The 24,557-nt window shown below is 46.5% G+C and overlaps 2 long non-coding RNA genes across 4 annotated transcripts in view; one reads left to right on the top strand and one right to left on the bottom strand.

Annotated features, from left to right (window-relative positions):
• The window catches only part of LOC110342490, a 45,663-nt gene extending 23,186 nt beyond the window's left edge, over positions 1-22,477 (top strand). Inside the window, exons 2-4 of one of the 2 annotated variants that reach the window (XR_005881022.1) lie at positions 19,331-19,455; positions 21,273-21,359; positions 21,442-22,477. This is a non-coding gene — a long non-coding RNA (uncharacterized LOC110342490). The remainder of the gene's footprint in view (positions 1-19,330; positions 19,456-21,272; positions 21,360-21,441) is intronic. The other variant, XR_002384579.2, reaches the window with a different exon arrangement.
• On the bottom strand, positions 981-8,033 carry LOC121143702. 2 transcript variants are annotated; one of them, XR_005881024.1, is made up of 2 exons: positions 7,466-8,033; positions 981-5,819 (listed from the first exon to the last, which is right to left on the bottom strand). It is a non-coding gene; the product is annotated as an uncharacterized LOC121143702 (long non-coding RNA). The 2 variants fall into 2 exon arrangements; XR_005881023.1 differs by having other exon boundaries at positions 981-2,353.
• Positions 22,478-24,557: the final 2,080 nt, after the last annotated feature.

The following is a 24,557-nucleotide window of genomic DNA, read 5'->3' as shown; positions in this document are numbered from 1 at the left end:
TCTTGGTGTGTGACCCACAGGGAGATTGGAGAAGCTATCTACTGAAGGTACCCGATCTTTACGAATGGCCTAGCAGGGCCCGTTTATACTGGAGCATTTGTTACAGGACTGTGTAGGAAGGATTCTGAGGAAGAGCTGGGCTTTGGTACTCCCAGAACTGTGTGCCGTTCCATTAAGTGCTGATGGTGACATGGGCTTGGCTGAGACCCCTCAAGAAAGCTGCTGTGACTCAGCACCTGTGAACAGACACCAAGACTACCCCTCTGAGGGGCCTTCTGGTTCCCTGAGGACCCCTTCCACCTGGTTGCCGAGAGTGACCCGGCTCAGGCACGAAGGGAGAGTCGCCTCCGCTGTCCTGGAGTCTGGAACCTGGAGATTTCAGATCACTGTGGTGTGTGACTTTAGGGGCAGTGGGCTTAGTGGGTTTTAAACCTTAGTGGCAGCAAGGCCTTTTGTTTCAAAGAAATACACCCTGCAAAATGGAATTGGGAGGAGCTGTCAAGGGGACGAGGGAGATCAGTGCCTCTGGGAACCCCGGACCCTCTGAGCCCAGTGGCCCACCGGGAAATTGAAGACCAGCCTGTGCAGGAGACAGGAGGGGACACACTCCAGTGACATTCCCTACAGTTTGCCACAGTGGAAGTGTCTTGGTTTATCTTTCCTATTGTTAGCCATGGTGAGTCACCTCTGGGAATCTTCTGAGGGAACATTTTGTTGTCATTTCTTCCCTGGTGTGTGTGGGGTGTGTGTGTGTGTGTGTGTGTGTGTGTGTGTGTGTGTGTGTGTGTGGGTGTGTGGGTGGGTGGAGGGACAGAGCCCAGGCGTTGGCTGCCCCTGTGTCTGGTCTGGGCTCCACATCTTCTAGCTTCATAGTGTCAGGGAAGGAGCTCATCTCTTCCACCTCTGGTGAAAGGAGACCTCTGTGTGAGCCCCAGCGGCTTTCTAACATGGCTTCCGGAATGAAAGGCGGCAAATCTGGCTTCAGATTTCAAGAGGAGGTTTATTTCTCTCACGTTCTGGAGGACTGCTCCTTTCTGGGCTGAACCGGGTTGCTGCCAGAGCCTCTCCTCCCTCTGGATGCTCCAGGACAGAGCCTGCGCTTGCTTCTCAGAGTGTCTGTCCTCTTAGTGCGGTGTCCGCCACTGCATGCCCCCCTCTGTCCCTGTGGTCACATTCCCTCCCCCATCTATGCGTGTGTCCTGTCACCCATGTCCTCCCTCTTGTAAAGGACTCTGTGATTGCATTTAGGGACCATCTCTCAATCCCCGACCCTTCATCTCTGTGATTGCATTTAGGTACCATCTCTCTGTCCCCGCCCCTTCATTTCCATGCACCTGCAAAGTCTCTGCCTTGTAGGGTGACATCCGACAAGTCGCAGAGATGAAGACATCAGGTATGTGGTGTCATCAATTCATACCACCACCATGCCTCACAAGCCACAGGAGCACACTGTGGTACTGTGTGAAAACGTTTTTCTGCTTTTTCAGATGTTTGTTTTCTTATTTTTTATTTTATATGCATGAGTCTTCTTTTCCCTGCAGCGTACGTATGTGTACCAAGTGTGCGCCTGATGCCAGTTAGAGCCCCAATGAGGGTGTCAGATCGGCTGGAACTGCAGCTAGGGACACAGTTGTAAGCTGCCCTGTCATCCATCTGTAAGAGCAGCAAGAGCTCTTAACCGTGGATCCAGCCCCATGAAAACATTGTGTTGATGACAGCCAGCTAGGATGTTCAGATACTGTTACTGCAATAAAGGCAATATCTCAGCTGCAGAGTTTACGTAACAGAGAAACCGAAAGTGAGCTAAACAACAAAACCAAGTTCTTCTGCTTGTCAGATTGGAGACACTCACTCATTCACTGAGGTTGGCTGAGCACCTACTGTGTCCAGGGGCTTTTTTTTTATAAGCACTGTTCAGGTCCATTGGTAGGATAGTAGGTAGGGACCCTTGGCTGCGTGGAATTTATGTCCAAGTCCATCTGGGAGGTAAGGTTGGATTTTAAACAGTAGACACGGCAAGGATAAGAGTTGAGAATCCATCAGCGAGGACACTGGGCAACAATTCCCAGGGAGAGAGCAGTTGAGGAGGGAAGCGACTGGCCATTCTCGCAGTCGCTGAGCATTTCAGGCAGTCAGCTGGCTGGATGACAATGTGGTACAAAGTTGAGAGAGGCCGCGGTGATGACTGGGTGAAGTGCCGAGGGACAGGGACTCTTTCTCTCTGAACTCAGGTCCTTGTGCGGTGCCTATGCAGCAAGCACTCTCCCGGCCGGCCAAGCTGTCTCCGAGCTCCTCAGCAGTTTGCAGCATGTTTCTGTTGTTGTCCTGTCTCGGTTGCTCTGAGCTCAAGAGCCTGAAGTTAAACAAATGCCAGTAAAGTTGGACCCAGGATGAAGCTACCGGAAGTGACAGAGACCACAGGGAGCCACATCCTGCAGAACAGCTTGTGCAGATCTGCGGTCCGAGCGCTCCGCGGGGTGCAGACCTGGGCATCTGGGTTGGCCAGCTTTAAAAGCAGCATTGAAAACCCAGAATTTCCCTGGGTTAGTCTCAATTCTAACATGGCAGTGGCAGCTTATTTAGTGCAACTTGGGTCAAACGAAACACATCACGAGCTAGATTTCATCTTATAGGCAGCCCGCCAACTTTTCACCTGATGTTTTATGAGATGAATGTGATACCAAGCCCAGAGTCTGCCTGGCTTCCGTGGTCTGAGGCATCCTGGATGTTAGATTTCATGTGTTGGACATTGGTTCCCCTACTCCCCACTTTGGGAGGTGATTGGATCATGGGAATGGTTTATTTGTGTGGGTCAGTAGATTAATAGGTTATCAAGGAGAGGTTATAATAGGTTATTAATAGGTTACCATTTTATTTAATCACATATTGCAAAGCTGAAGGAAAAGCATATTTCAAAACTCTTTTTTTTTGAGATTTTCGTGTTTCACAGAGTGAAGATATAAATGAAAATGTCATGCAAATTGCAAAGCACTTCTATAAACGCTGGTTGTGGCTTCCATTGTGGTTGCGGGAACACGACTTGCTGTTATTGTCAGAATTAAGTGTGGTTTAAGCCTAGAAACCCACTGCAATCACTTTTGGTGTTTCCTTGTATTAGTGAATGATTACAGAGTGAGGAAATAGTAACCTCAAGTTGTGACTGCTTTGAACCTCAGGCCCGGTCTACTTGTGACCCTTGACTGTGTGGCTCACATAGCCACTCCACACCAGTGTCTACAAGAGTCCCCTTGAAATTAGGTGGGGCTGTGGCTTGCTTTGGCCAACAAAACGTATGCTGTTCCCTAGAGATTCACCTACGTGGACAAGTCTCCATGCTCCTGCTCCTGCTGTGGGAACGTTACTGCAGAGCAGTTGTTGCATGCTATCTGAGCCATGCCAGAGGATGTCACCCTGCAAAGTGGCCCTCACCTCTAGGAGCCATATCATGTCACTAAGATCTGGGGGGGGGTATTCATTTCCATGAATCGATGCCTCCTGTGTGGACAGACAAAAACTACGCACATGTGAGCGTATGCCGTGAAATCATTAGTTATTGGTGGGGCACCTCATGCCACAGAAAGAATGCTGCAGGCTTTCTGGGTAGGCTGGGTTTTCCCCCACTGGTCTCATGGCTTGTTAGCCTCGTGACCTTCGGGACACAATTCCCTTGTTTGTGAGGTGGGGAAGCAATGGCCAGGAAGAAACAGCTTCCCTTGGCTAAAACCTGCAGGTGATGTGGGACGCGGCTCCTATACTGTGTGCAGGGCATAGAAATCAATACACTAGGGGAAGGCGGGCGGGTTCCTGAGGTACAGAGCACAGCAAGGGAATGCAGTGTCCTTCTACAGGCTGCGAGAGCAGATCCCGAAGTAAACAGATGCACACACACCCTGTAAGAAGCTTGGCACTCCTGCAGGAGAAGGCTGGCGTTTCTGCAGGGCTGGGGGAGAAGGGCTGGTGTTTCTGCAGGGCTGGGGGAGAAGGGCTGGTGTTTCTGCAGGGCTGGGGGAGAAGGGCTGGCGTTTCTGCAGGGCTGGGGGAGAAGGGCTGGTGTTTCTTCAGGGCTCGGGGAGAAGGGTTGGTCTTTGTGCAGGGCTGGGGGAGAAGGGCTAGCACTTCTGCAGGGCTGGGGAGAAGGGTTGGTGTTTCTGCAGGGCTGGGGGAGAAGGGTTGGTGTTTCTGCAGGGCTGGGGGAGAAGGGTTGGCATTTCTGTAGGGCTGGGGGAGAAGAGCTGGTCTTTGTGCAGGGCTGGGGGAGAAGAGCTGGTCTTTGTGCAGGGCTGGGGAGAAGGGTTGGTGTTTTTGCAGGGCTGGGGGAGAAGGGTTGGCGTTTCTGCAGGGCTGGGGAAGAAGGGCTAGTGTTTCTGCAGGGCTGGGGGAGAAGGGTTGGTGTTTCTGCAGGGCTAGGGGAGAAGGGTTGGTAGTCCCATGGGAACGTGCAGCTGCTCAGAGGGAGCAACCACAGGAAGGTGGGGACGATCAGACAACCTTACACTGAATGTAAGGCTTCATGGATATTCCCTAGGTAGGAAAAGGAAGCTTTTCAATCAGGACAAAAAAAATTATAACAGCACAAAGGTGTGAAGCAGCAAAAGAGATGTGGGGTTAGGTAGAGACTTGAGACATCTGAAAGCAGGGAACACCTTGGGAGGACAGTGAGAAGGGCTGGAAAATTAGGATGAGGTCAGCTGAGTATAACAGCTTTTGAATTTTAAAGCATGCAAATCGCAGCAATTTATAAAGAGTCACTTTAATGTTACTTTTAGGATTGCTTTGGTTTACTCAGTTATTTAACTTTAAATTGCATTTATTTTGGGACACACACGTGTATGTGTGGATCAGAGGGCAGCTCCTGGAAAATACTTATGTTCACCCATGCCATCTTGCTGGAAGTCATTACCGCTACATTCCATATCATACCAATGCTCAAGAGCTAAGGTTAATCACCATCTGATGTTGTTTAGGCTTTCAGTGGGCCACCAGTTAGGCAAGGATGCTGTGAGGACAGGTTATCTTTGCATCGAAAGCCCACTACTCACAGGTATGGTGCGTGAGGGGCATTTAGATAGCCAGGCCTGTAGGCTGGAGCGCACACAGATTCTCAGGGTTCTTGTGTGGTGGCCTAGCTGTGCACAGTCCAGCAGTTGAAACCTCCTTCTCACGACCAAGCCTCAGGAACCATGCAAGACAGTCTCTATCCATCCTGTTGATGATTCTACCCACACATTCCAAGCCTATCTATACTAAAATAGATGTGACAAAGACCCCCTCTCCTCATCAGAGTGAGCAGTGCCTAAGTCCCATTATAGAAGATTTTGTAGGTGAGTTTATTTTACAGATGACTCTGGAAAACATAATCTCCCTGGCACCTTAGCAACCATCGTATACAAGTCGCTTTGTGTTCAGGAAACCTTACTCAGCACGTCGGCTGCGCAGGACTGTGTTCACATGTCTCCACACTGACCTGAAGCAAGGACAGTTATCCAGGCTGGCAGATGCTGTCTTGGGCTCTAGACCTACTTCCCTGAGGATGACCCAAGCCTGGAGACAGTATTGCTGTTGGGACCCAGTCAGCACAAAGCTGGCCTTTAGGAATGCTCTCCTCCGAACGCTGGATGTCAGACCAGAGAGTGTCAACAGTTTGTCCATCTTCACGGTTTTCACGGTTAAAGACCAGATCGGTTGTTTCCACACCCCCAACTACCCCCGCACCCCCATGGTCAGCTTGAAACTCTAACAGAATGCTTGGCTAGTTGGTACCACCGATGCTCACAGAAGTGAGAGCAGCCATTCCTTTGGTTTGCTGTAACCGGGAAGCTCTGAAACAGGAGAGGAGGGGTGGGGTGGGGTGAGAGGGCCAGGGGTTAGGCTGGGCTGTTGGGGTGTTGATGGTGCCCTTCCCATCAGAATTACGGTTCTTGGCTAACTCCCAGTCCACTTTGGGCTGTTGTCCACAAAGGAGCGACAGGCAATATTTCACAACCAGGCAGAGCTCCCAACTATTGGCTGACCTAGACTAAACTTGAACGCCCAGAAAACCTCAGCTGTACCTTTAGCATTGGAGGTCTGGATGCAAGATTATCATGCCCAAGACGCTGCCCTTAGGATGCTCCTGCCGTAAGAGAGAGGCTGGCAGCATTGTTTTGTTTGTTTGTTTGTTTTGTTTTTGTCTGCGCTGTCCTGGCTTCTCGAGTGTTTTATTCCTTCTTTGGACAGAAAAGGCTGAGAAGAACATAGCATGCATTCATCTTTGGCCTCAGGAAGCAGGCAGTGATTTTTTTTTTCTTAGCTAATCTGTGTAGAAGCTTAAGGTGTAAGCAAAATGACGCAGCACACGCCGTACGCGTGGATACCAAGACGGTGGTATGCCCATTCAGTCCCGTGGGTGTGCTTGACATTTTATTTTGCCTGCCTTCAGCACACAGGGAGAAGCCACCTACGAGTGCAAGATTCCTTGGTTGTACCTTGAGGTCCTCCATGATTTATTCATCACTTACGAAATCGCCTGCTATAGGTGCAGGCATTGCAGCAACAGGCTGGTGGGATTCCTGTTCAGCCACAAACTGGTCAGGGGGGAGACCAGAGAAATTCACAAAAAGTGTTGGGAAGCTGCACATTGACACAGGTGTTTTCTTTTCTTTTCCTCAGAAGAGACATTTAGCCCACCTATTGGACGGACTTACATTTAGTGCCACTTTACAGAAACACTTCTCTCTCTCTCTCTTTTTTTTTTTAAGTGCATTGAACTTGTAAGCAAACGCTTGGCTTAAATGAGGCTGCTTGGAAGTTTCCAAGTAAGTGAATCCAGATTGAAATACAGGGAGGGTTCCTGATGCCTCCCGGTTTAGTCACCATTGGCAGGGGGGGATATTATCCTTCAGGCATCTAGATATTTTAGGAAGAATGAAATACTAAGCATTTTTTAAAAAGCTGTTTTGAGGTCTGGCAGAACCCCAGATGTGTTTGCTGTTTTCTGTTTAATTTCTGCTGAGCATCTCTCTATTAACTCAGGAATCTAAGTACAGTTCCAGGGCGGCTGCATCTACACAATGTGTTTCTGATTATTTGCATACAATCCAGCGAAGTAGCTTTGGAGGGATTTATTTATTCATTTTTTCCATCTCTTTAATTTTCATTAAAACCTTCATGATTCCCGCCCCCCTTCCCTCCCCATTTCCTTTCTCCGGCTCTAGTTTACTGAATGACCTCTTTGTGGACAATGAAATGTTTGCATTTGGAAGGCTCAGATTTTTGTCAGACTATGGAAATCCCTCAGTAGGACGCAATGTACTCCCCCCCCCAGGAGTGGAAGTTGGGGCTGTATGGAAGCTGGGTTGGGCCTTGGGACTTCCCGCTCCCTGTTTTATCTCTTGAATCCCTTAGGTTGGTAAATTTTTAGGTTAGTAAGGTTAGTGGACGTGTGGCAACTTGAGCACCAGAGCAAAGAAAGGGTCTCCACTCTTACCTACTCCGTGTTTCCAGGCAGAGGCGTCATGGCTACTCCTGAGACCGGCTCCTTTAAGGAGAAACAGCTCCGGGGCAACCCATTGGAGGAATCTGAAATATGCTTCATGGGCCAAGAAAGTTACAGGAAGGCAGGGGGCCGTTTGCATGGCCAGCCTTGAAGTGCTGGGCGGTGGGCTCGTGTGTCTCCTTAATTCTTCCAAATGTCTCTCGACTCCTGCTAGCGTAAGTGCAGTTGCCCTGCTTGTCTGCATTTTGCCACGGCAACAACTTGCCAAGGACAGTTCGGCCCCCAGACTGTTGGGCTGAGGGCACTGGTCCTCCACGGGAAGCCACTGGGAGGGCAGCTGGTAAGCGAGGAACCAGGAATCAGGCAGGACCAAAAGCCTGCAGTTTTGCTGGGCTGGCAGCCTTGTCCGCACCCCCACAGGGTCCGACATTTTCAATTGGTCCCGCCTACTAGTCTAGGGCTTACACAATCCTAGCTGGTTTAGGTGGGTGCATGGATGGGGAGACCAAAACAGACTAAAAAAGACAAGACCGTGGGGACCCAGTGCTTATTCCCTGCCTCAAATGATCAAACCCTGTGAGTTTAAAACAGCCTATTTTCCTCACCCATTGAACACGTCTGCCCCAAAAAAATGTCTCCAGACTGAGTTCTTGCATCATGACTGGTTTGGTTTACATGCCCTTTCTAGATTTAATTTATGATATGCTCTGCCCAGGGCTTAAGCTGTGTTTCCTTCAGCCTTCGGCGATGCAGTTCACTTCAACTTTATAAAGTTAATAACTTGTTTGGCTCCCAGGTTTACTGCCTGGGGTAGATTGGAAGGCTAGAAAAGCAGGGGCAATGCAGTTACATGAAATCCAGCTCAGCAACAGGATCTGGTTTTTATACAGCGGTAACTCCGCAGAGACAGATCTCACACACATTGATGGTCGCCAACTTAATGTGGACAGTTCAATTTTTTTGTGAATCTGTTCACAAGTTTGGGCAGACATCAACAAGGTCCAGTTCTGAGTATTTCATCACCTGAAAAAGAAATCCTTTCTTTCAGCCTCTGTCAACTACTAATCCGTTTCCATGGACAGTTCATATAGAATTATATAATGCATGGCCATTTGTGACCAGATGAGTCAGGACTTTATTCCTTTTGCCAAATGGGGTTCAGCTACATGGTACACTGCATTTGCTAACTTATTAGTTGCTGGTTATCCAGGGACTTGTACAAGTGCTTGTGTGAACATGTGTTTTAACACACCCTTAGGAGTGGCGTTGCTTGGTCATATGGTAATTTTGAATAGCTAGTTTTCCAAAATTGTGTAAATGTTATCAGTCTCCGAAGACAAGGGTTCCCTGACTTCTGTCTATTCCCACAGGCACTTGTCTTTATTTTTGCTGTTGAGTGAGCTTGAGGTGGTGCCTTTGTGGTTTGGTTTACATCTCTCTATGACTGGCAATATTGAGTATATTTTTTTTGTGGGCTTGTAGGGTATCTGCGTGTCTTCAGAGAAATATTCATTCAACTCCTTCACTCATTTCAAAGCTGGCTTACCAGGAGTGGCAGCCAGCGCTTGCCTAAGTTTCAGCATTCGGGAGGCAGAGGCAAGTGGATCTCTGTAAATAATAAGGTCAAGGCCGGCCTGGTCTCCATAGTGAGTTCAAGCCAACCAAAGCTGCACAGGGAGACTAACTAAACAAGCAAGGACACAAGTAATAACAACGACCCTCCCCAGCTTTTTGTCCTTCTATTGCCCAGTTGTTTATGCCATTGAGTTACGTAAGCTCCTTATATGTTCTAGAACTAAGCCCTGTGTTTAGTGCAAATACTATCTCTTGTCCTGTGGATTCTCAGTGGAATCCTTTGAAAGACAAATGCTTATCATATCAACAAAGTCTGATTTATCTATTTTTCTCTGTCACTAGTACTTTTAAGTATCAAATCTAAGAAACCCAGCCCATAACAATCTACTTTGTTGTCTAGTCAAGGTTTTGTAGGGATTTTTGTTGTTATTGTTGTTTCTTGTTTGTTTGTTTCTTTGTTGGAGATAGGGTTTCTCTGTGTAGCCTCGGCAGTCCTGCAACTCACCCCGTAGACCAGGATGGCCTCAAACTCACAGAGATCTCCTGCCTCCAGAGTGCTGGGACTGAAGGTGTGCACCACCACTGCCTGGCTGGTTTTGTAGTTGTAAATCTTATTTCGGGTATTTGATTAGCTTGAGTTCACTTTTGCGTATGCTGCTAAGTGAGTACATAAATATTTGAAATGCATATCCCTGGCGTTCTCCACTGAAAGACTGTTCTTTAGCACCCACGGTACTGAACTCTTGGTTATGCACACAATCTAGGTTCATTCCACCCACTGGTATATCTGTCTTCATGTCAATACCACAGTCTTTTTTTTTCAAAAAATTATTCATTTTAATTTTATGTATATGAGTGTTTGCCTACATGTATGCTCGTGTACGGTGTGGGTGCATGATGTGGGATGTCCTTTTGTCTGCTGCGAATATGTCCAGCTTTTATTGGTTGATGAATAAAGCTGTTTTGGCCTATGGCAGGGCAGAATAGAGCCAGGAGGGAAATACAAACAGAGATACAGAGAGAAAGAAGGCAGAGTCAAGGAGATGCCACGTAGCCACCTGAGAAGTAAGATGCCACAGAATGTATGGCGATACACATATTAATAGAAATGGGTTAATTTATGTGTAAGAGCTAGCTAATAATAAGCCTGAGCCATCAGCCAAACAATTATAGTTAATATTAAGCAGCAGAGTGATTATTTTATAAGTGACTGCGGTACCAGGTAGGATGCATAAACACTTCCGGCTACATTTGCAGTACCAACTTGGGACTCTTGAATTTCTATAGGGCCTGAGAAAGCTTAAGAAAAGGTTCTGAACACAGAGAAACAGAGCTACAATGGGCTTTCTAGTCTCACATTTTCATGCCAGCATCAGCGCAGAGACCTGTCTCCCAACAGCTGCCTGCACCAATGTCATGAGCTAAGCAGCATGGCAGATTGCCACAGTTTTTCAAAGGGGCAGCAGTAGAAAGAGGCTTCTCCCAGCCACTGCCTGCAGGCTTGAGAACACAGCTATGGGCCTAAGAGCACAGCTACATGGTACTTAGTACTGCTTTCCAGAGTTGGGGGGGGGGGGGGGTAAGCATGACTCTCCTTGGTACCCCTGCCATGTTGAAAAGCTGAGTAGGGCAAACCAACAGCTAAAGCAACTACTCTTATACTAGCCATGCCTGCTTAACAATTTAAAGCAGTGGTCACAAAATGACTACAGATGTACCATAAGGACAGATTTAGGCAAAAAAAAGGGCCTCTAAATGGGTCACAGTATGTTTGATAAGTGTGCATGGGCTTGGGAGAGAGAGGATAGAGGATAGGCAGAGTCATAGATAAAGATAAAATTTGAGGATGATAAACTGAGGTCCTTAAAGGGGAGATAGAGTAATAAAAATTATTATGGGCCATGTATATGGACCTCTGGAAAATATGCAGAGTCTGGATTATGTATACTACTGTGGTTTCTTTGAATTTTTTGGCTGTTGATGAGCCAGCTACAGAGAGATATTTGGTTGTGGGGGCTGCTAAGCTAAACCAACATAAAGGTATCTTGACTTCAAAATTTGTGTCTAAGGATATGTTGCTTTCGAAAACAGTTTCGGCCTTTGTTTCCATAGAAGATGAGAAGCTGTGAATTCCTTCCAGGCTGATATGGTTTGGCCAAACAAGACCCCCTAAAAGGTCTCCATGGGAATGATGGCCCAGTTGATCCAATATCCAAAACAGCTTTAAGGCAACTGGCTGAGATGATGCAGCCTCACAGACTACTACAGCCAAGATTTAACCATAATTCTAAATTTTCTCAGGGTCCACTGCACCCAACAATCAGCAGGAAGTAGTATAGAAAACTACATCCAAATTCCCAAAATATTATTTGTAAATGTTTGTTTTCATCCAAAGGGGGGTTGGTTGTAAATGGTTAATGGTCACAATCAATCTCTTTTTTAAAGGAAAAAAAAGGGGGTATATAGAAATGAATACTTTACATTGGTATGGATTTTTGTTTATTGATACAAATTTAAGGTCAATTTTGTTATACTATTTGTATATTGCTACTCTTGTTTAAGGAGTTATGTTTATGCAGCTCATTTAAAATGTAATGTATCATTAAGAAATACAAATTAATAATTATCTATAATAGTCAAACTTATAATGATGTTAGTTAGGTTTTCTAGATATGCAGAGATATATTTCAGATGGATAGGTAATCTTCAAACACTTCAAAGACCTACAGAATATGGCATTTAAAAATGTCTTAAGAACTTAGATTTTTCTTGACAGTGAGACATGTCTGCTCCTGGCAGCACCAGTTATTTCAAGAGAATGATGGGCATCGAAGTAGCTCCTTATGGAGTTTGCCTTCAATATGGCAAGGCTAGCCATTTGGACAAGAAATGGGCTTGCCTGGACTGCTTGACTGTATGCTGTATAAACTGGACATAGAGGACCCACAGGAAAGTGACTGCTGAACTTGCCAAAACAAGGTGGGACAGTCCTTCAGCATTCTTGCTTCATGGAAAAATCTGCCAGACATTCTGCAGGACACAGAGGAAAATGACTGACAAACTGCCAATACAAGTGGACAGTTTCAAATTTCCAGCCAAAGATGGATGGCCCCAATGTTACAGAAGAACTTTGGTTGACTGTCTGGGCAGCCAGATGTCTCTGTCATTTCTAGAGTTTTGGAAGTTGCTTGCAATACACTTCCTGTTTGTTTAGGTAATATTATATCATTCTGGGGTCTTTGATGGAGTTGAGGATGAGGTAGTCTTAATTATAGTTTTCCTTAGCTTTGGTGAAAGACAAATTAGATATGAAACTCTAGACTCTCAAAGATAGGATAGATGCTAAAGTTTTTTCTTTAATTTTGTCAAATACAGACTAAATACTATAATTCTTGCTTGGTGCATGTTCTGTTACATGTAGTTTTACAAAGTTAAAGTTGAAACCTTCCTTTTTAGATAGACAGAAAAGGGGAGACGATGTGGGATGACCTTCTGTATGCTGTGACTATGAGTTGCTTTTACTGGTTGATAAATAAAAATGTTTTGGCCACAGCCATGTGGTGATACAAACTTTGATAAAAATGGGTTAATTTAATTGCGAGAGTTAGTCAATAATATGCCTGAGCCACTGACCGAACAATTATAATTAATGTTAAGCCTCTGATTGTTTATTCGGGACCTGGCGGGCCAGAGAGAAACCTCCATTTACAGGTGCAGTACTTGCAGAGGGCAGCAGAAAGCACTGGATTCTCTGGAGCTGGAGTTCCAGATGCTTGTGAGCTGCCATTTGGGTCCTCCGAAGGAAATCCCAGTCCTCTGTGAGAACAGCCATAACCACTGAGCCATCTCTTCATTCTCAAGTACCACCCGGTCTTCATTACCGTAGTTGAGTAGAACGTTTTCAAATTTAAAACCCTGATCCTTCTGATCTACGACCTGTTTTTGTTTGTTTGTTTGTTTTTGCAACAGTTTAATAAATTCTGAATCTGTTATGAATTTGGGGGAACTTCTTGTCAAATAAGAAGACCGAGGCCCAGATGATGAGGAACAATGTGTTTTAAAAGAATGCTAATATGGAGGGCTCATGTACAAAAACCCCTGTATTTACATTGCCTTAATGAATAAAGTCACAGACAGATGGTTCAGGAGTTTGGAGCATGGGCTGTCCTGGCAGAGGACGAGGTTTTGGTTTCTAGCACCCACACGGCAGCTCAGAATATCTGGAAATCCAGTTTTAGACGTTTTGATTCTCTTTTCTGTCCTCCAGAGGCACCAGGCACATGCACAGTGCACATACATATGTGCGGGCAAACATTCATATACATAAAATAAGAATAACAAGAGACAAAATAATCTTAAAAAAAAAGGAGAGAGGACACCATGATTGTGGAGTGAACATAGTGAATTAGGAGGCATAAATCGTTGAGTGTGTTACATGGGGGAGTCTCCCCCACTGCCTCAGCAAATGCTATGATAACTTGGAACAGCAGTGCATGAATTGTGTGGAGAAGACTGTTGTACTTGAGTTAGGTAACTTGTTCTTAAGATCTCGGCACAGTGGCTCATACACTGCTGCCTATGTATGGCACTAATTATTTTATTATTATTACCAGATGTTGCCTACATGACATGAGGACTCCCAGCACTTGGGAGGCAGAGGCAGGTGAATCTCTAAGTTTAAGGCCAGCCTGGTCTGCAGAGTGTAGGACAGCTAGGGTTATTACAAAGAGAAACCCAGTCTCAAAACCACCACCACCACCACCCTCCAAAAAAAAAAAAAAAAAAAACAGGAGGAGCATGAGGAGAAGGACATTGCTCACGATGTGGAGGGGAGCTGGGACCAAAGCCTGGATAGTTCATTGAACAAAGAACTGGCTCTTCAACTGACAGAACACAATCCAATGCCAAGGTCAGATCTGGGTCTGTGAAACACACCGGTGCCTGTGAAGAGTCGTGCAGATCATGTGTTTGGTGTGTGAGTGGAGGTTGCTGTGGCCGAAGTTGGCACACAGAACCGTTGGTTGTCTTTTCCAGCATGCGCAATGGATGGGTGGAGTCCCCGAGTGGCCAATGGATGATGACGGCAGCGCGCTAGCTGACGGGGTGTGACCTGCGTCTCACAGTTTAGGATAGTCTGCTCTTAGTTTTTGCACAAAGGTGTTGGTAGGCATGGCTCTTAATGAGAATAAAAAAGACTAGAAGATAAAAGTTTTCAAGTGTATAAAGGAATATGACTGGTAGACTACAGAGGTAGAATTTGGAACTTTGGTATCCTGTTTCCCAGGCTGTGTCTGAAGCATCTGCAGCCTTGGGGCTCAAGGGATAGTAAATATCACCGGGAAACTCTGCCTTGGGATGGGGGAGGCTGGTATTCTGAGGCAAGCACCCAGCACCTTTCTCAGAAGTCACTTTTGGGTTATGACTCTCTAGTTGACTGATGGCAACAAAAAGCTGAGCCCAATATCCAGCCCATAATATTCCAAGAGATCTTGGCCTTGACACTCCCAGCTCTTTCAAAGAGTGGTTTGTTGGCTGCCCTAAGTCCTTGACCTCATTAGATTTATGTCTGGAGCCTAGGGGAGCTGGCTAGCATGCTGCAAATTGCTGGGCTGGGCCACATTAATCACAGGCTCCCTCCCAAGGAAACCTTGGGGTAAGAGGAGCCAGGTTGCTTCAGGGCCCACCTCGGGACTGCGGCTCCTTTTGGTACCACAGCCTCTGGTTTTTAGAAAAAAAAAATAAAGGTCAAAATTAAGGGTGGTTCATAGTCATTGTCAGAAAAAAAAGGTTAAAAATACTAGGAAAGGAAATACAAACACTGATAGGTTATGGAACATTGGATTAGACTTAATCTGAACTGCAACTCATTCATTTCTGCCATCAAAGTCTCTTACATGTGTGACACTCAGGAGACCTCGCTCTTTCAGGCCTCTCTTGACTCACACCATCAAGCCTTGTACGAACCACCTTTGCTCCTTGATTTCTTCATAAGGGAACCGGGGAACAGAGATCCTGCTCTGCCTGAGCCTATGGGGGTTCAGTTCATAGCACAGGCACCAGATGCTCCCTTCTCCAGATGTTTCCAATATCTAGATCTCAGGACTGGGAAAAGGATAAAAAGGGGGAGAGCAGGGAAGTTACTGAGGGCTCGGCTATTCTATGCTGGCAGTTCTCCATCATGGGGGCGTTTGTGTCTATTTTGGTGCCTCCTGAAGTGTCTTAAGTTTAATTCTACACACCCCTCTATTTTACCACCTTCCTTTATTTCTAAGGCAATATGGAGCAAAGGCTGCCAAGGGTCATTTTGTCCTTAAACTAAGGTGGTTTGGTTGCTGCTGAGCTACACTTTTAATGCAGAGAGGAGAAACCTGACTGTGTTAGCCGTCTGTTACTATGGCAAAGGCTTGTGTTAGCTGCCTGTTACTGTAGCAAATATTCAACACAATGGGTTTATAAAGAGAAAAGGAGCCAGGAGGTGGTGGCGCACGCCTTTAATCCCAGCACTCGGGAGGCGGAGGCAGGCGGATCTCTGTGAGTTCGAGGCTGGGCTGGACCAACAGCCTCCAAAACAATACAGAGAAACCCTGTCTCGTAAAAAAAAAACAAAAAAACAAAAAAAAAAAGAGAGAGAAAAGGTTTGAAATAACTCCAGAGACTTTTGTTGTGATAGAGCAACATAGTTACCACATGGTGGCTGGGAAACAAAACCCAGAAAAGCAGGTAAAGGAATGGCGTGACCACGATTGTGACATATACCTGCTAGGGTTGCCCAAAATATGTGAACATCATTCCCCAAGCCGCTCCATTTTTCACAGGCTTGATCAAAAATATAATTCTGAAGGTCAGGTGGCTGGGGGCTGATAGGAGGACCCAGGGGCTTGGTCACCCATTGGCATGAGCAGAAGTGTAGTTCCGGCCCCTGGGATAATCTTAGGGCCCTTTAGACCTTCCAGGAGAAACTTGAAGTCTAAATGAGTAGGCTCCAGGCCGTTTCCTAGAGCAGAGGCCAATACCCAGGATGGTGTCCACCCTTACTGAAGAGCCCAAGACTCCACTCCAGTGCTGTTCTGGCCTGACCATTGCTGTCCTAGACTGACCCCTCTTGCACTAATCTCCTACTTCCAGATTAGTTTTGGATTAGCCTGGTCTTTGCGAGCTACTGATCTGTGTTGACTGGAGGTGGCAATAAAAGCTTAATTACGATGGAGGGGATAGTGAAACTGAATCAAGTTAGTGGGTATTCACTGAGCACCTACTGTGTGCAAGGCTGTATGTACATCCCCAACTCCTGTTCCAAGAAAACGCAGGCAAATATTTGGAAAAGGTCGCATTGCCAGCATATGAGTGCTTTCTTACAGAGAGTGGAATTTGTTTTCATTCACTGAGTGCTGGGCCTCTTACTTGTGTCGCATCCAACAACCCCGATGCTGTCTCTCCTTCCTTAATGCTTATTATTTTTCAGTCATGTATATGCATGTATGTTTAATGTGTGGGTATATGCACGTGAGTGCAAATACCTGTGGAGTCCACAAGGGGGCATGAGAACCCTCAGAGCAATTGTGAGTTGCCTTATATGGGTACTGGGAACTGAGCTTGGATGCTTTGCCTGAGCTGTGCGTGTTCTTAACTGCTAATTCATCTCTACAGCTCATTTTACTGAACATAAGGGCAATGAGGTGTCTTTCCCAAAGACCATGTGGCTAATAAGTAACAGTACTGAGACACGTGCAAGTCTCAGCTGGTCGCAACACGTTAGTTGAGGCCCCTCGGCTGAAACGTTTCAAGTTTTAGTTTTCGAATTTGGAAATATTTCACAGATTTTTTTTTTACCAGTTGAATGTCACAACTTAAAAATGCACAACTTGAAATGCTCTATATAGGGGACACTTTTGACACCACAACAAAACTCACACGTTTTAGATTTGGGAAGACTCTGGGTTTGCTTTTTTTTTTAACTATATTGTATTTCTGAGTATCAGGACTGCCCAGTCCAAGCCTCTTCTGTGTGAGAAATAAGCCATAAGGCCACGCCTAGAGCCTCCATGGCACCTTCCTGTGCAGCATTTCTGTGACCATGTCCACCAGGTCAAACATTTCTCAGCCCCTCAGAGGCTGGCAGCTCTGGAGAAGCCCTGAGCACATCCCAGCTCCATGAAGAGAAGGGCAGGGCGTTCTGCCTTTCAGAGGTGTGATCCCTGTCCCCCACCAAAACTTTCTTTCTTGATGCTAAAATGGTGGTGGTGGTGGGGTTTAGGCCTTGCTATCCTGAACCATGCATTGAAAGGGCAGATTCAAAGGCCTTCAACCTACTTGGTTCTCAGTTCAGTTAGGCCCAGCGAGAAGCCACCCTGTGAAACACTGGCCCTCACTAAATTTTGAAGACGGGCTTTGCTGCTCTCTGTGTCTCAGCTGTCAACATATTCAGAGCTTTCGTCCCCCTCTCTGTCTCTCCGGCTCCGATAGACATTGCATAAGGAAAGGACGGAAAGTGCACCAGGATTTCAGTCAAAAGTTCCACGGGGCCCGCAATAACACACGCAGGAAATCTGTTTAGCAGATCTGTTTGGGGGCAGTGAAATCAAGTAAAGGAACAGGGTTTTTTTTTCCAATTCAGTGTCTCTTCCGGGAACTGGTCATCAGAGAGACGTTATGGTAAAGGGAGGGTGATGTGTTTTCCTGTGAAGGCTGGTTTTCTTCCCTCTTCCTGCTGGGGGCTGTGGTGGGCTTTTTCCCCCGATAACAGGACACCAGCTGCAAGGTCCTTGATTCCTAGTCTGGCCTTTTCCCTAATTCTATTCCCAAAAGGGTTCTTGTGGGATGCTGCCAGCCTCTCAGCCAGCCCATGTTATCTGTGCAGCCTTGACTGACCACGCAGGGTCTCTTTCTCCAAAGCGAAGAGACAATTGGCTTGTCTTAAGGACACTGATTTTAACCGAGTAACTTAGACGGGGATTTGGCCCCAGTGGCTGCTGGAATATGTCTGTGTTTTGCTTCTGGTCCCTGAAGCGACAGGCAAAACCTCTGAAAAGTCGACAGCCGTGGTGAACGAGAATATCCTGGAATATTATGAACTAGCACAAGGTTGAAGTGTCAGGGAAATGTAGGGCAGAAAACTCAAAGCCAAAGCAGGCTTGGAAGGGTCCTTGCCAAAGCCTCTGGTGGTTCGGGGACCCACCGACCGTCAACCAGCTTCAGTTGCTCAGGTGCAAGTGGGTTTGACGAGGATGCAACCCTGCAGAGTGAGACATTACGGAAGGGCAGGCCAGCCGGTGGCACAGATGATTGTGTTTTCACAGAGTGGTGGGGCCCATGGCCTATGTGGGTCTACTAAGGGAAGGGAGAGAAGTAACAGGTATGTATTCAGGTGCCTGGATGGACTAGGGGGTAGGGGGGCATGCAGGTCAAGGTGAGTCAAATGGCAAGAGGTGGTCAGAAAGGTATCTCCAGGCCTCGGCGAAGTCCTGGCCGTGAACCCGGGGAGCGGCTGTCTGTGAAGGACTAGAGGAGACTAGCGTCATTTGTGTCTCCTGGATACAAATGAAAGCTGAGCCAGACAACCATAAAATCCATCACCACCACCACTGATGGGAGATGTTATCCTGTATATGTTTCTGTTATTGGCTGATGAGTAAAACTCCACGTGGCTAGTGGTCAGGCGGGAAAGATAGGTGGGGTCACTAGACAAAGAGAATTCTGGGAGGTGTAGGCAGAGAGGAGTCGTCATGTGAGCCCGGGGAAGAGAGGACGTAGGTCAGGCATTCTCCAGTAAGACAAGAGCACGCAGAAACGCACAGATTAGTAGTTGTGGGTTAACAATTAAGACAGAGCTAGCCAAGAAGAAACCCAAGCTATCGGCCAACAGTTTCATAGTTAACACAGCGTCCATACACTTATGTGGGGCTGACGTGGCCGTGGGACCAGGCTGGCGGGAAAGAGTGCTGGCTGTACACCACATTCACAGGAATGCACCTAAATCAAAACAACCCAAGGGACGTCAAGGATAAAAAGAATGGGAAAGTTACGGTCAAAGAGAGTGAAGTGTGCCATTGTAGGTGTGAGAGAGGAAGGCGCCAGAGAAAAGTTGCCACCCTGACAGTCCCTAGAGAAGGTGGGTCCTTCTGCTCTCATCCGTGCAGAAGGGAGACACACGGAGGTCAGAGTATGTAAGAAAAAAAAAACCCAGAAACATTCGCGGTCACAGTGGGGGGGGGGACGTTGTGAGCTCATGCTAGGGTGGGTAAGATTCACAAACCAGCCACTACCCCCCTTTTTTTTTTTAAGATGGATGAATTCAGTACTCAACGGCTGAGTGTCTTGCCTGAACGTCTGTCTGTGCATCGCGTGGGCCATGCCCACAGAGGCCAGAAAAAGGATGTTGGTTCCTAAAGGTCGTTGTGAGCTGCCATGTACGTGCTGGGGATGGAACGGAGCGAAGAAAAACCGCCACAGTAATTTAACTGGGCTCCCTGTCTTCTGATCTTGATCCGTCACCGCTTGTGTGTAAGATAGATGCCCCAGTGTCTTAGGCTCCCATCTACGGGTCTCCAGCTCTAAGTCAATCTCCAGACAGGCTTGGCATCTTCCTCCGACTCCTCATACATTGCTTTGTGCTTTGAAGGCCATCCCCATTCCAGGACTCTCATTTCATTTCCTCCCTTTCCAAGTTTTGGCCAGACTAATTTTGGATCTTAAAAAAAATGCACGCTGTGTTTTTTTTTTTAATCTCACGGCTTCGTTCGTATTTTCATTTATTTTGGATCTTCCCTGCCACACTGCACACGTGTCCTGCTTCCTGTTTTCAGATGCTCCACGCAGCTTCAGAACATGTCTAGGCTAGAGGCTAGTCACTTAGCTTCTTTTTTGTTTCATCTAACATGGACTATTTTGACCTGTGCAATGGACACTTGATATGGGTGGTGGTGGATTTGTCTTTAGAGGGACACAGACTAGAGATGATTTTCCAGAATCCCGTATCTCAGGGACTTGGCATTGTGGCGTTGGATAGGATGCAGATAGTTAACATATATGCACTCCAGATTTTTGTCTCCAAGGCAAAGGGCAGAACAGCACCCTGCCCTCTTTTCCACCCCTTTGGTTTTTTTATGTTAATAGTACTTTATTATATTCAACCATGTGCACAGATTATGAGTGTTTAGCAAGTGTGTGTCCTGATTTACACGCAAGACAGTTCTGTGACTTTGGACAACATGATCCTTCAGGTGAGCTAATACTTCAAGTCTCCCAGCTCCAGGCTGTGGCTGTCCTGCTCTATCACTATAAATTAGTCTTTGATGCGTAAGAACTTAGGACTAAATGAAGCTTGCATGGGTGTTCTTTGCTTACACATTAGCTAATTCAGGGTATTTCAAAATTCATGTCACGTTGTATATATTCATACTCTATTGTTTTAAAATAAAAATGTGTGTGTGTGTGTGTGTGTGTGTGTGTGTGTGTGTGTGTGTGTGTGTGTATTAGGAAATGGCAGGTGCTCACAGAGGCCAGAGAGGGCACAGGATCCCCTGGAGCTGGAGTTACAGGCAGCCGTGAGATGCCTGAAGTGGGTGCTGGGAACTGAACTGGGCCATTTGCTAGAGCAGTGCTCCATCTCAATCACCGAGCATCTCTCCAGTCTATTGTGTTTTTTTATTGCTCAATGTTATTTCATTTCACACAGATATACCACAGCTTACCCATAGTCCTACTAAGGGTGTTGGAATGTTGCCAATTTTTTTCTTACTCTGAATAAAATGGTTATTTATGTACAGAACTTTTTGGTGACTAAGTCATGTATCAGTTTCTCTTGGGCTTTGTCAAGTAGCATCATGCTGTTCCAGGATCATAGATTCAAGTTAATCAGAAAACTGATTACAAAGTTTCAAACATGAGTAGCACCCTAGAGTTCACCACACTGTTGCTAACACTTAATTGACTCAGCTTTAATTTTAGTCCCTGTGTTGGATGTGTAGCTGTGGCATTGCTTTGTATTTCCCTGGTAACTAGTGATGTTGAACATATTTTCATATTTTTATGACAATTTAAATACTTTTTTAAAAATGAAGTATCTGTCCAAGTCTTTAACAAATTTCCCCTGAGTTATTTGAATTTTGAGTGTTTAATTTCCCTTTGAAAACTCTGAATATGCTTCAGGTAAGAGCCAATTATATGCCTAAATTCCCATGAACTTTCAAATTCAAAGCCTATCTGTCTTTGTTTTTGTTTTCAGACAGGGTCTTACTATATTGTCCTGGCTGGGTTAGAAATCACTTTATAGACCAGACTGGCCATTGTCTCCTAAGTGCAGAGATAAAAGGTATGTTCTGCTATGTCCAGTTCAAATTTAATATCTTAATCAATTTAATCAACTATTGATCTCAGTAAATCTCACTTTACAGAATAAGAAACCCAAGTCCAGGTATACCTTAAACCTCCCTTACAGCTGGAACTCCCCATCCTGAAGTACCAGCCCTCTATGTGGGAGACAACGTCGAAGGAAGACCTCTGTGAGAGGGCACACCAAACTGTTGAACTTGGTCCTGACTTTGAAAAGATGGTATTAAACAAAAAAAACCCTTTTCTTTATGCTTGCCATGCAAGCCACCAACACTGCAGAACTCAATGGTTTTGCCTCATACTCGGTTATGTGTGTGCCGTGCAACCGTAGCCATGACACATTTCTACAGTGCGGTCTGGAGTCGTCACCCCATCCCGACTCCTTCCAGAAGCAAGAAGCCACCTGCGTGCTTCTGTCGCTGTAGATGAACTCGTCCTGGATTTTCATAGGGATGAAACGATGTGATCTTTGGTCTCCTGGGATTGGCTTCCACTTATCCTAGCTGTGCTTAACGCCTTTGGCGAAAGATCGTGTGCAATTGGCAAGACCCCAATCCCGTGCTTCCTGAGCTCTTCCCACTCTGTCTGTCCCCTCACCTCCGTGGGGGTAGGTGTCAATCAGCTCCAGAGAGGAGCAGGGCGTCTGCTAGTCCTAGGTCTTGTTTTTGTGGAGTGTAGGATCCTTGTTATCTTTTTCTTTTCAGTATACTAAAAATTTTAATTAAACCTAACAACCCCACGTCTTTGCAGGGCCAAGTATCATATGGAGAACACACATGCAACCATCAAATCAGGGTAACTGGCATGTCTGTCCCATCAAGCTTTATTTCGGCCTCCGTCAAAAACCAAGCACCCTAACAGGGGGCCCTCACTCTCCTTTCTTGACTCCAGCATGAAGTATGAAGCATTCAGGAGACTCAGAGGCAACAAAGAGCTCAGAGGGAATAAACCGTCTTCCGAAGCTGTTGGACTGAGGCCGAAGGCTGTAAAGACTTGTTTATTGTGTTAAGTTAGCTCCTGAGATTTAGACCTGTTTACCCCAGCAACTAATCTTGTTTGCTTAGACTACGAATACGCTAAAAACACTCTTTGAAAGCCTGTGGCTGCTCTAACTGTGAATTGTGTTTTAAAGCAGTGTGTTGAATGGGCCACTTTCCTGGACTGGAGAAAAACTTCAGTTCTTCTCAGATAAGACCATGTCACACAGACAGATCTTTCCTAGCTTTAGACTTTAAGCACATGTAAGGAGTCAGAGAGGGTGTTCTTTTTGTTTTAAATTTCATACGTGTGTGGATGTGTCTGTGTGTGGATGTGTGCAGGGGCATGCACGTGTGTGTGCAGGTGCCCAGAAAGATGTCCCCTGGATATGGGTGCTGGGAGAAGAACCCAGGTCCTCTGGAAGAGCAAACAGTACATGCTCTTACCCTCTGAGGCACCTCTCCAGGCCCCATGCAGGCCATCCTTAAGGAATAAATCACACACACACCCCAAAACATTTACAAACATTCCTAGAAGAAATTCCTCAAGCTTCCCGGTCATTGGCCATCTTATTCTGATCTCCCAGAACACAGGGGCTCCACAGGAAGCCCCAGAACAGCACTGTGTGCAGTGTAGGGCACTGTGTGAATTATAAAAATCTGTGCTGTTCTAAAGATCAAAACGTCTTACCCATCTGGGATATATAAATCCCATCACAGGATTTATGAAGGGGTTATCTTGAATTATGTGCTGGGTGTTGGGTTTGGCACGTAATAAATATAAATGATCCTCTCAGGACAGTAGATTAGCATCCAGGGGAGAGGAAAAAAGCCAGGCGTCTGTGGAATTTAAATGGGGAGACGTCCTATCCCGCAGGGAGGACAGAGCGCCCAACCCTGGGAAATGAAGAAGAATCCGTGTTTTCAAGCCTGGTGTGATCTCCTCCCAGAAGGGGGAAGAGCTGGTTTATCTTCCCGTGGCTCAGAGCCCAAGCTGTGCAAGTTTGGCTCTCTGGAATCAATCTGTTCTCGATCTTTCCACAAAAGGGTCTGTTTGCTGTGCGTCAGATGAGTCGCACCAGCGTGACTTGTTGGAGACCCTCTATTCGTGCCACACCCTCCCAAACGGCTCACAGCTTCTTCATCTAGACAACTCCTTCAGCTGCCTCTAAACTGGGGATACTCAGCAAGGGGCTATGCAAAGGCGTACTGCCACCTCTGACGCCAGCACACTTCAGCGGCTGCCACGCGCAAAGCTGCTTGACCCACCGGGTGAGATTCAAGAGTGTGAAGCCACCGTTCATTCTCTTTGGGTAGACCTAAACTCCGTGAAATAGGGAACAAACTCACAGGGGAGCCCAGAGTCAGCAGGAGACGACCTAGAGACAAGGCGCACGTGTGAGGGAAGACAGAGTTTTACCAGGAGTTCCGGTGCGGCTGTAGATTCTGATGCACGCAAAGATCACGTGTGACGCTAACCGTGGTTCTTACTAAGGAGCGCGCATGCGTGCGTATGTGCGTGCGTGCGTGTGTGTGTGTGTGTGTGTGTGTGTGTGCGCGCGCGTAGATATTCACAGGAGGTGCTTCAAAGCCAACTTACCTCAACACACGTGGTTTAAGTTTTACCAGAAGCTTTTCCTAGTCTCTTCCCTCTTTCAGGGTTATGATGCTTTACACGGCACACAAGAACCGTCAAGAACACAAAAGGCGTGGTAGGACTGTAGATGGGCTCCTAATTGTGTACTTACAAATACTGACCTGGACACCTTGAACTTCTCAGTCTTCTCAGTGTTTTCCAACACCCGCGTGGCAGCTCACACTCATGGGTGAGTTCAGTTCCAGAGGATCCGGCACCTTCTTCGGGCCTCTGCAGACACTGCATACAGATGACGCACAGAACAATGTGCAGGCACACACTCATGCACATAAAAATAAAATAACCCTTAAGACAACAAAGCAGTGAACACACGCAGCTAAGAGGGGCTCGGCTATCATTGGACAGTCTTAAGTCCTTTAGGGCATCAGAAAGGCTTGTCAGTACTCACTCCATGTTCTACACTCACCCTGTCTTCTAGTCTTTATCCCCCTCCCACCACATTGTCTAGTTTGTCTTTGGGGCTATCTCAAGAATCCACGGTTCCTCCTGTGGGCAGGGCGGCCGTATGTGGCAGATCCTGTCAGAGAGACTTTACTAAAACGTA

The sequence above is a fragment of the Mesocricetus auratus genome, unplaced genomic scaffold (genome assembly GCF_017639785.1).
Source record: "Mesocricetus auratus isolate SY011 unplaced genomic scaffold, BCM_Maur_2.0 Super-Scaffold_100013, whole genome shotgun sequence".
NCBI lineage: Eukaryota > Metazoa > Chordata > Mammalia > Rodentia > Cricetidae > Mesocricetus > Mesocricetus auratus.
The sequence above is the reverse complement of the archived record's forward strand: the minus strand, read 5'-3'. Positions and strand labels throughout refer to the sequence as shown.